The 13,149-nt window shown below is 34.6% G+C and overlaps 1 pseudogene; it reads right to left on the bottom strand.

The window, feature by feature from the left end:
• Positions 1–6,244: 6,244 nt before the first annotated feature.
• On the bottom strand, positions 6,245–12,279 carry LOC125170541 (60S ribosomal protein L7a-like; annotated as a pseudogene).
• Between the last annotated feature and the right edge of the window lie 870 nt (positions 12,280–13,149).

Below are 13,149 nucleotides of genomic sequence, written 5' to 3'. Positions count from 1 at the left end.
AAGTAAGAAATCATACAGGGTAGTCTTGGCTTCAGGAGGAGAGCCCAGTGACTCATCCCTTACATGGGACACACAGTGCTTATCCCCAAAAGTGCCCTTTTTAATGCCCATCACCCATTTAACTCATGCCCCACTCACCACCACCCCTCTAGCAACCCACAGTTTGTTTTCTGTATTTAAATTGAATGATGATGATGATGCTAATGATGATGATGATGATGAAGATGAAGATGATTTGCTATTCAATTGTATGAGTTTCTCATATATTTTGAATATTAACCCTTTATCTGATGTATGATCTATACTTTCTCCCATTCAGGTGAATGCTTTTTCAGTTTGTTGATTGTTTTGTTTTGTTTTGTTTTGTTTGTTCTGTTCTGTTTTGGTTTTTTGTGGTGAAGAAATTTTTTAGTTTGATATAGTCCCCCTTGTTTATTTTGCTTTTTAATTTGTGTTTTGGTGTCATATTAAAAAAATCCCAATGTCAAGGGATTTTTTCCCTTTGTTTTCTTCTAGAATGGCGTCTATGGTTTTGAGGGTTATATTAAATCTGGAATACATTTCAAGTTAACTTTTGTGAGTGGTGTAAGATAAGCACCAATTTCATTATTTTGCAAGTAAATATCCAGTTTTTCCAAAGTCACTTATTGAAAAGACCATATTTTCCCAATGAATATTATTGGCTTTCTGGTAAAATGTTAGTTGACCCTAAAGGCATGGATTTATTTCTGGGTTCTATATTCTCTTCTATTGGTCTATGTGTCTCTTTTTTCTGTTTTTGTAAAAAATTCCATTGAAATTTTGATAAGGATTGCATTGAATCTATAGATGGCTTTGAGTAGCATGAACTTTAAAAAATATTAATTCTTCCAATCTATAATCATATAATATCTTCCCATTTATTTGTGTATTCTTCAATTTCTCTCATTAATGTCTTATAGTTTTCAGTGTACAGATCTTTTACCTCCTTGGTTAAATTTATTTCTAAAGATTTTATTGTTTTTGATGCTATTATAAACAGGATTGTTTTATTTACTTTTCTTTCAACTAGTTCATTGTCAGTGTATTGAAATCCAACTTATTTTTGGATGTTAATTTTTATCCTGCAACTTTACTGAATTCATCAATTAGATCTAATTGTATTTTGGTGAGGATTTTAGGGTTTTCTATATGTAAGGTCATGTCACTTGCAAACAGAGAAAATTTTACTTTTTCCTCTCCAATTTAGATGTCTTTTATTTCTTTTACTTGACTAACTATCCTGGAGAGGTCTATCAGTACTGTGTTGAATAGGAGTGTGAGTGGGGGGTACTTTGTCTTGTTCTTAATCTTAAAGGAAAAGTGTTCATTCTTTCACCATTGGGTATGATGTTAACTGTGATTTTGTCATATATGGCTTTCATTATGTTGACATATGTTACTTCTATATCCAATTTGTTGAAAGTTTTTATCTTGCAAGGGTGTTGGATTTTGCCAAATGTTTTTTCTGCATTTATTGATTATATCATATTATTTCTTCATTCTATTAATGTGGCATATCATGTTTATTGATTTGCTTATTTTGAAACACCCTTATATCCCAGGGATGAATCACACTTGATCATGATGTATGATTCTCTTAATGTGCCATTGAACTCAGTTTCCTAAAATTTTCTTGAGCATCAGTATTCACCAGGGGTATTGGCCTGTAGTTTTATTTTCTGGTGTCCCCATCTGGCTTTGGTACCAGGGTAATGCTGGCCTCATAAAATGAGTTTGAGAGCATTCCTTCATCTTCAATTTTTTGGAAGAGTTTGAGAAAATTTGGCATTAATTCTTCTTTAATGTTCACTGGTAAAAATTTACTAGTGAAACCACCTAATTTTGGAGTTTCTTTCTTGAGAGGTTTTTGATTAGTGATCAGTGTCCTAACTCATTATTAGTTTGTTCAGATTTTCTATTTGTTCACGATTTAGTCTTGCTAGGTTTCTGAGAATTTATCCATTTCTTCTAGGTTACCTAATTTGTTGGAGTATGAGTGTTCATGCTAGGCCTTTAAGGGCCTTTAGTGTAGGGTTTTGTGTTAATATTTTCAGGAGTTTGGGCTATATTTGAAGGTCGTTATTGCTATAATCATCTCCAGTGCACCATAGTCTCAAATTCCTTTAATGATACTTGTGTTAGAATATGAGCTAATTAGCCAGAATAATTTTTATCAATGTTTATTTTCCACTTGATTTTGAGTTCTCCTTCTATCTGTTCACCAGCAACTATCTCTTGCAGTGATCTCAGCTATGTGTTACTTTTACTCACTTGTTAGCATGGTGATGAAGAGTGGAAGAGGGGGCATTCCCTGTGCTCATTGAGCCTCAGTATGAGGCAAACATTGTGGATTTGAGTCTTGAGAGTGTGGCCTTTAAAGTACATTGCCCCTCTACCATCTATAATCCTAGACCTAGTATTGACTTCTGCCCTTCTCTAGGGTGGAGTTTTATTTATTTATTTATTTTTCTCTTCTCTTCCTCAGCTACTGTGGATTTTCTTCAGTGCTCTAAGCTGGCAATTTCTATTATTATTCTTTTTTCAGATTAAAGCTTAGGTACCATAGAAGAGATACTGGAGATGAAGCTGGGCAGAGTTTCAGCAGTGGCTACTACTCCCTACCCACAGTCAGCATGATGTGAAACTTTCTTAGGAATCTCTCCTATCTTCTGTCTGACTTCCTGGTAGTATCCATGGAGGAAAGGACTAGTAGAAGGTGAAAATCCTCCCTTGTCTACTACCCAGAGACTTCACACCCGTATGTAGCCTTCAGTAATTTATTAAACTTTTTAAGCTCTTTATTTATTTATTTATTTATTTATTGATGTGGCATTTTTCCTTGGTAAACAAGTGCATGAGTTCTTTTCTGTTTGTCCTTTCAGGCACTGGTCTGTCCCTGGATTTGACATTATTCCTTTGCCCTGTCACACCAGTTCTCTAACTGGGTCAAGAAAAGTTATTAATTTTGTTTAGTCAGTGTTTTTTCCCCTTATTATTGTAAGGGCAGAAGCAAAGCGCTATCTAGTTCTCTACCTCTCTTAGCTGAAAACTTACGGCCCATGTACTGATTTTTAACACTGAACCAAACTTGGATTTCTGGAAATAACTCCATCTGATCACAAATATATTACACACACACACACACACACACACACACACACATGCACATATATATATATATATATATATATATGTATGTATATGTATATATATGTATGTATGTATTTGAATTCACTTTGCTAATATTTTGCAAGGGAGCGTTTTACATTTGTTCATTGACTGATACTGTTTTGTAAATTTCTTTCCTTACAATTTCTTTGTCAGGTTTTGTGTTTAGGTTTTTCCAAACTTTTTAAATGAGTTGGAAATTATTCCTTCCTCTTTTAGTTTCTAAGAGTTTGTGTGCATTTGCATCATTCCTTACTTCAAAGTTTGCTAGCCATTGGGGAATCAATATACGTTGGTGGGAAGATTTTTTATTAGAAATCCAATTTGTCCAACAAATATAGGATGAGTCAGGTATTTCATTTTGTTTACTATTTATTTATTTATTATATTTATTATTTATTTATTATTTATTCATCTACTTGTTCTAAATAATCAAATTTATCACAAAAATTTGCCATCATATTACCTTATTACCCTTATAATGGCTGTAGGATTTCCTCTTCTTTTAATCCCAAGATTGGCAATACCTGTGTGTTTTTTTCTTTTCTTTTCTTTTTTATTTTAATTTGTTGGATTATTTCTTCTAGGGACTTTACAGTTTTCTTGCCCTTTTCAAAGAATCAACTTTTGGCTTTGTTAATATCGTCTATTGTTTGTTTTTATTCCACTGAGTTCTATTATTATTTCTCTTATTTTACTTATTCTCACTTTAAGTTGCTCTTTTTTCTTAACTAAAGACAAAACTGGGTTATTGATTTTAATTTTTTCTCCTTTCTATTAAGGCGTTTAAAATGATAAGTTTCATTTAAAGTACTTCTTTAGCTACAGCCTACAAAGTTTGAAGTGTTGTGTTTTCATTGTAAATCAACTCAAATTTAAAATTCTCACTGGTAACTTTTAAAATTTAGTCCATGGATTTTTTAGAAATATCTTACTAACTTTCCAAACATTTTTGGCTTTTCCAGGCATCTTATTCATTTCTTATTTAATCTATTATTTTAAGAGATCATATGGTATAAGATTTCAATGTTTTAGAATTGATTAAATTTTATTTTATGGCTCAATATATGATCTATGTTGAGCCAGGTATAGTCTAAAAGTATGTGTTCTCTGAAGTTGTTCATAGTATTCTATAAATGCCTATTAAGTTATATTGGTTGATTGTGTTCAGATCTTCTGTATCTTCATTGATTTTATATATATCTATATATATCTATATATATATAGATATATAGATAGATAATATGATTTAATAATTACTGTGAGAGGTTGTTGAAATCTTCAACCATGGTGCGAATTTCTCTATTTCTTTCTTTACTTTTGTCAAGTTTTGCTTTGTGTTTTTTGAAGGTATATTATTAAGTCAATATGCATGTAGGATTTTTAAATATTCCTGATGAATTGGGTTTTTTATCAGCATAAATTGTTCTTCTTCAGATGTAGTAATACTCTTGTTCCTAAAGTTAATTTGATCTCATCTTAGTATAGCCATGCCTGCTTTACTTTGCTTATAGTTTTTATGATACATATTTTTCCATCCTTGTAGTTTCAACCTCAACTATATATTTATATTTAAAATACATCTCGTATAGCAGCATATCATTGGGTCTTGCATTTTTCAAATTCATTTTGACAATCTCAACCTTTATATTTGCGCATTTAGATCATTTGTATTTAATGTAATCATGATTATAATTGAGTTTAATTACTTTTAAATGATTAGTAAGGGATTATGATATATCCCAAACCTATCAAAGTCCATATTATACCACTTTACACTTAATACCTCACACTTCCGCTTCTGACTTTCCAATTCACACTTCACATCCAATTCTTCACATTTCACAGTGTACAAATATAATACACCTGCCACAGTATGATTTCATTTACTCCCCTATGTTTGTGTTAATGCTGTCATGCTTTTATTTCTACATAATGAATAAATCCTACCTTACAATATTATTATGTTCATTTTAAATGACTACCTGCCATTTAGGAAATTATAGAAGGAAGAAGAAGCATAGTCTTTTCTATTTATTCATTCTTTTATCATTTTTGGTGTCCTCAGTTTTTCCTGAAAGCCCAAATTTCCATTTCCCTTCAGTCTTAAAAATATCCATAATTATTTCTTACAACTCAGGTCTATCAGAATAAATTCTTCCAGTTTTCTTTTGTCTGAAAATGTCTTTGTGTATGTTAATATTGAAGGGTATCTTCTCTACAATGTAGTTTAGAATTCTGAATTTTTTTTATTCTATTTCTTTTTGTTTTTAACATTTAAAAAAATCTTCTTCTGGGGCACCTGGGTGGCTCAGTCAGTTAAGCATCCAACTTCGGCTCAGATCATGATCTCACAGTTTGTGGGTTCGAGCCCTGCATTGGGCTCTGTGCTGACAGCTCAGAGCCTGGAGCCTGCTTCAGATTCTGTGTCCCCATCTCTCTCTGCCCTTCTCCCACTCATGCTCTGTTTCTCTCTCTCTCTCTAAAAAATGAATAAATATTAAAAAAAATTTTTTTTAATCTTGTTCCATTGTATTCTGGACATCATTGTTTCAGATAAGAAATAAGGCATTATTTGTTTTGCTATTTCCCTCGTATGTAATTGTTTTTAATTTGGCTTATTTCTGTATATTTGGCTTTTAGAAATTTGACTATGACAGGTTTAATGTGGTTTATTTTGCATTTATCTTGCTTATGGTTCACTGAGCTTCTTGGATGTGTAAGTTGATGTTTTCAATCAAATTTAGGAACATTTGAGTCATTCCTTCCTTTTATTTATTTATTTTTTTATAATTTTTTTTAACAATTATTTATTTTTGAGAGACAGAGAGAGGCAGAGTATGAGCAGGGGAGGGGCAGAGAGAGAGGGAGACACAGAATTCAAAGCAGGCTTCAGGCTCCGAGCTGTCAGCACAGAGCCTGACACAGGGCCCGAACTCACAAACTGTGAGATAATGATCTGAGCCAAAGTCGACACTCAACCGACTGAACAACCCAGGCGCTTCCCCTTTTCTTTTTGAAAGAGAACTTTTTATTACAGTTATGTGCAGAACATTCAGCAGGGTACACTTAGCCATTTGGTGGCCAGTTCTTTAGCCTTTGCCTTTTCCAACTTGGCAATGTGAGCCACCAGCTTTGGACCCAGGATGTTGCCTCCTTACTGATGGTGGATCTTACCATATCTGTCACTATAATTGGTCCTGATAGCTTCCACCAGCTTAGCCAGAGCTCCTCTGTCTTCCAAGTTAACCTCCGTGAAGCCAACAGTGTGCAGGTCTTCCTGTGGGCCAAATGCCCCAGCCTGGCCTTCCTTTTGATAATGCAGTAGGGAACTCCCATCTTATGACACAGGGCAGGCCAGAAAACCACCATCTCAATGGGATCCACATCAAGTGCAATCATTGCTACTGAGCCTTCTTGTTTTCCACCAAAGTTGTGACAATATTAACCCCAGCTCAAAGGACATGTTACCTCTTAGTGGGGACATTCCCCTTGAGGGAGATTTCTTCTTAGCCCCAGCCAACAAATTCTGATTCTTCTCTCGCTTTGTCTCTGGACTGTATTTGTGGGACACCTTAAGTAGTTGAGTAGCTGTTTGGTGGTCCAAGCCCTGGGTGAACTGGTTAATTGTGGGAAGCACTTTAAGACATTAATAGAGAATAGCCCTTTAACACTGCAGCTGGATGTAGCAAGGCCATCTGACAAAGCGGGTAAGGTCCCTTTTGAGCTGGAAGTCTTGTCCAAAGCCAAAATTAGTGAGCCTTTTCTCAAACAGGGGATTGACTACCTTGTTGGCTTCCTGCTTCTTCATGACAGCAGGGGCTGGAGCCACCTTTTTCCTCTTAGCCTTCTTTCCTTTGAATCTTGGCTGGCTGGAGGAGAGAGCTCTCTATTTCTTAAAATATTATTATTCACTTTTTCTGGGGTTCTAATTCCAACAGAAGTTAGAAATTGTATATTATGCCACAGATTTCTGAGCATCTTTACTTTTCTTCCACCTATTTCTTTTTCCATTTTTCAGACTGGATTGTTTATATCAATCTGTCTTCTTGGTCCTGACTTATTTTCAGTATACCATTAATTATTTCTGAATTTTAAAAATCCTAAGTTATTGAAGTCCTGTTCAAGAATTCCATTTCCTTTTTTCTCTCTTTATTTTTTTTTGTTTCCATCCCTCTGCTGAGACTCTCTAACAATTCATAATTATGACACTATTTTTCTTTAAATCCTTGAACATATTTATTATATCTGTTTTAATGTTTAGAGTACTAACTCCAATGTTGACTTCACCTGAAGATACATTATCTGTTTTTTTTCTTGATTATTGGTCAAATTTTTCTATTTTTTAAATATCTAGTAATTTTTATTGCATTCTCAACAGCATAGATGATAAATCTTAGAGTTTTAAGATTCTGTGATCTTCTTCCTGGCAAGTATTGACTTCTACTCTGGTAGACTGTCCAGTCACTAACTAATCAAGTTGAACTTGTGTACAGATGGTTTTATTTTAAGCTTTTTAAGGTCATACCTGTGGTAGGCCTTCCTCTGGGACTTGGTTCTTATTCCTAAAACAAGTGGCTTTTCTGCTGTGTCAAATGGATGCCAAAATGGATACAAGGTCTTTCCACTGAAACTGGACTAGAACCCCAGCATCTTATAGCTCTGTTCAACTTCTAGTAACCCAGTTACACTTTCTACTCTGTTGCTGCTCTCCAGGAAGCCATTCATTGCTTATCTTGTGCATACTCAGCTAAATCCTCTGCCATGATCTACTCCATTGCACGGCTGCCCTTCCCAGTGCCCTGTCTCACAGATTCTAGTTACTTTAAATGTCTTATACTTGATTTCTACTTTCTTCACTCAGGACGATCATCAAGCTCTGCTTGGGCTCCACCTCCCTAGGCCATAGTCAGGAAATTTTCCCTACGCAGAGATGGCATGATTGCAAGTTTACCTTCTCTCAGGGATAGCAGGCTGGCACTAACTGTTTTTCAAAGCCTGCAATAATTGCCTCATATATTTTGTCCAGTTTTATAGTTATTCTCAATAGGAGAGTTAGTTTTGCATCATTTACTGTATCATAGACAGAATCAGACTTTCCTGGCTGAGGATTCTTAAATGCAATCTGATTACTTACTGAGACGTATAAAGTTCTTTGATCTTCCTGTAATTATCTAGTTTATTTCTTGTTGCTGACCACTTCTCCAACCATAGCTTTTTCTCCCAAAAGTCTTCTCATGCTTTTCCCCTTTGCTTACTTGCTGCTTGAAAAATCATGAGATTGTTTTGTCTAGAGTAGACATATGTGACTTCAAGAGCTAAAAATGGTATATGTTAGGGGCAAAATATGAACTCAGTTTTAACATACCTTTAAAGTCTCTACAGTACATCACATGAGTACTTGGGTTTTTATCTTTATTATTTCGTATCATTTACATTAATGAACACTTGAGTTCTTCTTAGTCCTATGCTAGGCACAGAATATGTTTTTAGGGTATAGAATAAGAAACTCTGTCCTAAGGACTTTGTTTACTTTGAGGGTAGGAATAAGGCTATTTCTAGATTGCCATTTCCATTCAAAGTAATTTGTGTAAATGCATGAATCCATCAACTTTCTTTCCTTCTTTTCCCTTTCCCTTCCTTTCTCTGTCCCGTCCTTCTATTTCTCCTTCAGCCAATATTTACAAATAGCCTCATAGGTGCTTGGAAGCCCAAAATATCAGTATCTTTTGGGGCATCCTATAGTTTCTTAAACTCTCAGCATTATCTTAAATTCCATGGCAAGACTAAAATTTCCCTAGAATTCTGCCATCTTTCCAGGAGCAAAAGTAATGACAGTAATATTGGGTGTCTTCTGGTCTCTGGCCTAACTGATCAAAAGGAGGTATTTTGGCATCTTACTGAGGAATTTCTGTGAACAATCAGATACATGATTCATAAAAAGTGCTCTTGGGAGATCTATCCAAGAACAACAATGAGTTCAGAACTTTTCTGTTCAATCAGGGACATCTTTGTCTGGATATGCTCTGAATTTTTATTTATTTGTTTATTTTTCTCTTTATAGCAGAGATGATTTCAAGTATTAATCTGGAAACATCCCAGAATAGATCTAGCTTTCCAAGGAATAATGCAAAAATTCGCAAAACAGTATTAATTTGTAGAATTTGGTAAACACATGTGATTGTGTTCTTTTTCTTTATTCTATTTCCATTTTTTCCATACTATTAACTCAAAGTAATATATAGTGATAGAGGTAAAGATGTATAAATATCATAGTATTCTTTCACGTAAGGGATTACTTTCTTCCTTTTAATATTACTTTTTATTACACTAATTATATTTTAACATAGGCTTACTGTTCAAAAATACATACTCCATAATCAGAGTAAAACATTTGCCTTAACTTCCTCTCTCAATTCAAATGGATTCCTTTTACTATATATGTATTTCATTTGAGTCTGGGTTTAAATTTTTAAAATGTGCTGAAAATCACCTGTAGGTATGAGGGAAACATCTAAAACTGAAACAGCAATGAGGCTTATAACTCTCAAGAACTTGGAGATCCCTGCCCTGTACTCTCAAAGTTTGATCCCTCTCAGATACTCGTTATATGGTGTCATTTCGACATTTAGAAAAATGACCTATGGTAGTCATATAAGCTACAGTGAAAATTTTTTTTTGTTCATAAAATATTTGACTTTCCAGATCTTCTGATTCTGAGTGTTTTTACTTTATACCAAGGCAATTCATTTTCACTTTTGCACTTCTTTCAAGATCTCTAATATTCTTCAATTCTAAAATCACTGACTGATGGCATACAAGTGTTAGTTTTTTAAAGGCACAGACTCTATTATTTTCTTTCCATTTTCTGTTTTCTTTTCATTACTGTAGAAATTTGTATCAATTTTTAGACAATTTGTTGTCCACACACCAAGATAAAAGTAAAGGATGGATGAGCAATTTCTTTACCCATTGACTCCACTTAGTGAGGAAGAGACTGTGCTGAGTGTATGCATGTGGCACACAGAATAATATTTCCAGCTGTGTCCCCAAATATGATGCATGAAAAGAAAAAAACACACGCATTGGCATTTGGAAATTAATTCATACCTACATAGGAATGCAGGGTAGAGGTAACCAGCCCCCTATCACAGCAGTTAATAACTTTGTGTAGAGATGAGGGAGAAGAAGGCCTTGCTCTATGGCCAAACCCAAAAAAGCTGTTTCTGACTATTGCCAACCGAATCCCTTTACAGTTTCGCAATCATGAAAGGTTTTATAATTATTCTGTCTATAAATTTCTCTGTTCTACATGAACTCACTATGTGAAAGGGGCAAGGACTTGCCTTGTAGAGGAAAGGTAGTGTCTTAGGTAAACTGGTCTCCACTAGCTACAGTGCTAAGGTCTTCGAGACAATTTAAGTAATAGCAGATATTTGGTATGATGGTGATAATGTTTTTAAAGTTCTTTTCACCTACATATTATATACCATAATCCTTTCATTGGATTCAGAATCCATATTATGACCAGATATGTTGGGTTTTTATTGATGAAATCTTCTAAAGCAAAATATATAATTTGAGCTCAGGCACGCATAGTTTATTACTAATTATACTCTCTTGATTGGCAATATTGTTAATAACCAATGACCTAATTTGCATTATATTGTGGGTGTAAGAAGAGAATCAAAATGAAGAAAATAAAAAGTTTGCCCTTTGCAGCACTGTGTTTCATGAACAGTATAAAACTCCTGCTGGTGAAACACGTGTTTCTACAAACATGAAGCCAAGAACAAACCACTGCAAATATTTAAACTCAATCAGACCAGTTATTAGACGTCGTGTAAATAATGAAAGGAAAAGAATGAGCTGGTTTGAATCATAAATAATTAAAGGAAAAATATCAGCTGACTTAAATTCTTTTTCTTAAATAGTCTGTGTAATTAGAAACAGAGATATTCTCATATTCTGTCTGTCTCTCTGTCTCTCTCTCTCTCTCTCTCTCCCTCTCTCCCAATCTTTTAAAAAGTCAGAATGCTGTGTTTTCTATATCTTCTCACTTAAAAAAAATCTTGGAGTGTTTAAAATGTATACAATTTCAACTTTTGATTGGTCAAAAAAATCATAAAACTAATTTAAATGTGCACACTGATTAAAATATGAAATTAAGGATTAACTCCAATTTTATAATTGTGAGTTAACTACCTTTCTGTCAGGGATATTTGTTTTACTATCTTTATTTCAGAAATATACCATAAGGTCCTGTGAAGAATGTATTTAGTATGTTAAATATACAGTTATTCCTACAACTCTTTAAGATTTTTTTTTTTTACTTAGAGAAATATGGACACATGTGGGAGAAAAGAAAACCCAAATGAGACTAGAATAAAACAAAGAAATAAAGTAAGAATAAGAAAAAGTATTAAATAATGTACAAATAAAAAGATATCAGGGTGATTACAGAAAAAAACTATTTAGTAACTTTACAATTATAATACTTTCAGGGTCACCTGTGTGGCTTAGTCAGTTGAGCGTCCAACTCTTGATCTGGGTTTATGTCATAAACTCTTGATTTCAGCTCAGGTCATAATCTCACAGTTCATGAGTTCAAGCACCACATCAAGCTCTGTGCTGGTGGAGCATAGCCTACTTAGGATTCTCTCTCCTCTCTGCCCCTCCCCCACTTGTGTGCCCACTTGCTCTTTGTCTCAAAAACTAAATAAATAAATGTATTTTAAAAATTGTAATACTTCCATGCCATTTTTATGGTTAACAACAATAACATAAAAGGTTTGGGGGATGATAATTTTGTCAAGTTGGAGGTTAAATTTTACCCAGAAAGAAACATAAAAGGAGAGTATTTTCAAAAAGTTCCACACAATCTAGTTCTGGCACTCTCACCTGATAATGAAATGTTAACATTAGCAATACTTGTCAGTGCTTCTAACATTGCAAATGGTTAAAAACATTGCTGAAGGAAAACCACCCAGCAGGACCAACAGGTTCATCAGCCTGCAGCTCTGTGCTTCCGCTTCTAGTCGTGGCCTGCACATTCTCTAGCATTTCACCTCCACAAATGAGCACCGCCATTCCTCAGCCCCCAGTACATCTGTTGTACAAGCTTCGGATCAGAGCGTAGAAATATGGACAAATGCCACCCACTTCAGTGCACTTGCTGCTCTACCAACTGTTAGCAATTGTATGGCATGTTGTCTGCTTTCTTGGTCTCTCAGTTCATGTGTTTCTGGAAGGTAGCTGACAGGTAAAGAGTATGACTTTCCTGCCAAAATCCCTACCCCCACAGTGAAAGAGGTGGTTTTCTGTTCTCTAGAAATAAACAGAGAACATAAAGAAAAATATGGAAATAGGAAAAATCTGTCATAGCACTACCAGCCTGAAAATGACTAGAGAGACCATGTCATCCATACAGGCAGATATGTCAGCCATTCATTCATTTATGCATTCAACAGATATATATTGACTAGATTGTGTGCAGAACTGATGTTTAAATAGATACGTATCAATAAAACGAATGAATCTTAAGGTACAATTGAACAGGGCACAATAAGTGACAATAAGAACTGGTTTCATTTTATTATTGTATTATTTTAGAGAACCTAAATATGTGTTGTTTTTACACATTTGGTATTCTTGTGTTGCTCCTAGCAGTGAGTATTTCAACACAAATATGAAAGAATATATACTCGACCATCTCGTGCTATGTAGGCGAAAGAAGTGGGGATGGAGACAAAAGTTCACCTTTTTTAAAGGCAGGACTAAACATAGCATTGGATGGGCTGAGATGAAGGTGAAATCATTGGCAGAAGGGAGGAGAGGCCTCGGAGAAAGCAGATCTGACCCTACCCTTACACATGATCAATTACAAAACATCTCTCTTAGAGAGAAACCAAGATCCTAGCAAGCCCCTGGGGAAGAACTGGAGACTTCCTACTCATTTCT

The sequence above is a fragment of the Prionailurus viverrinus genome, chromosome B4 (genome assembly GCF_022837055.1).
Source record: "Prionailurus viverrinus isolate Anna chromosome B4, UM_Priviv_1.0, whole genome shotgun sequence".
Lineage (NCBI taxonomy): Eukaryota > Metazoa > Chordata > Mammalia > Carnivora > Felidae > Prionailurus > Prionailurus viverrinus.
The sequence above is the reverse complement of the archived record's forward strand: the minus strand, read 5'-3'. Positions and strand labels throughout refer to the sequence as shown.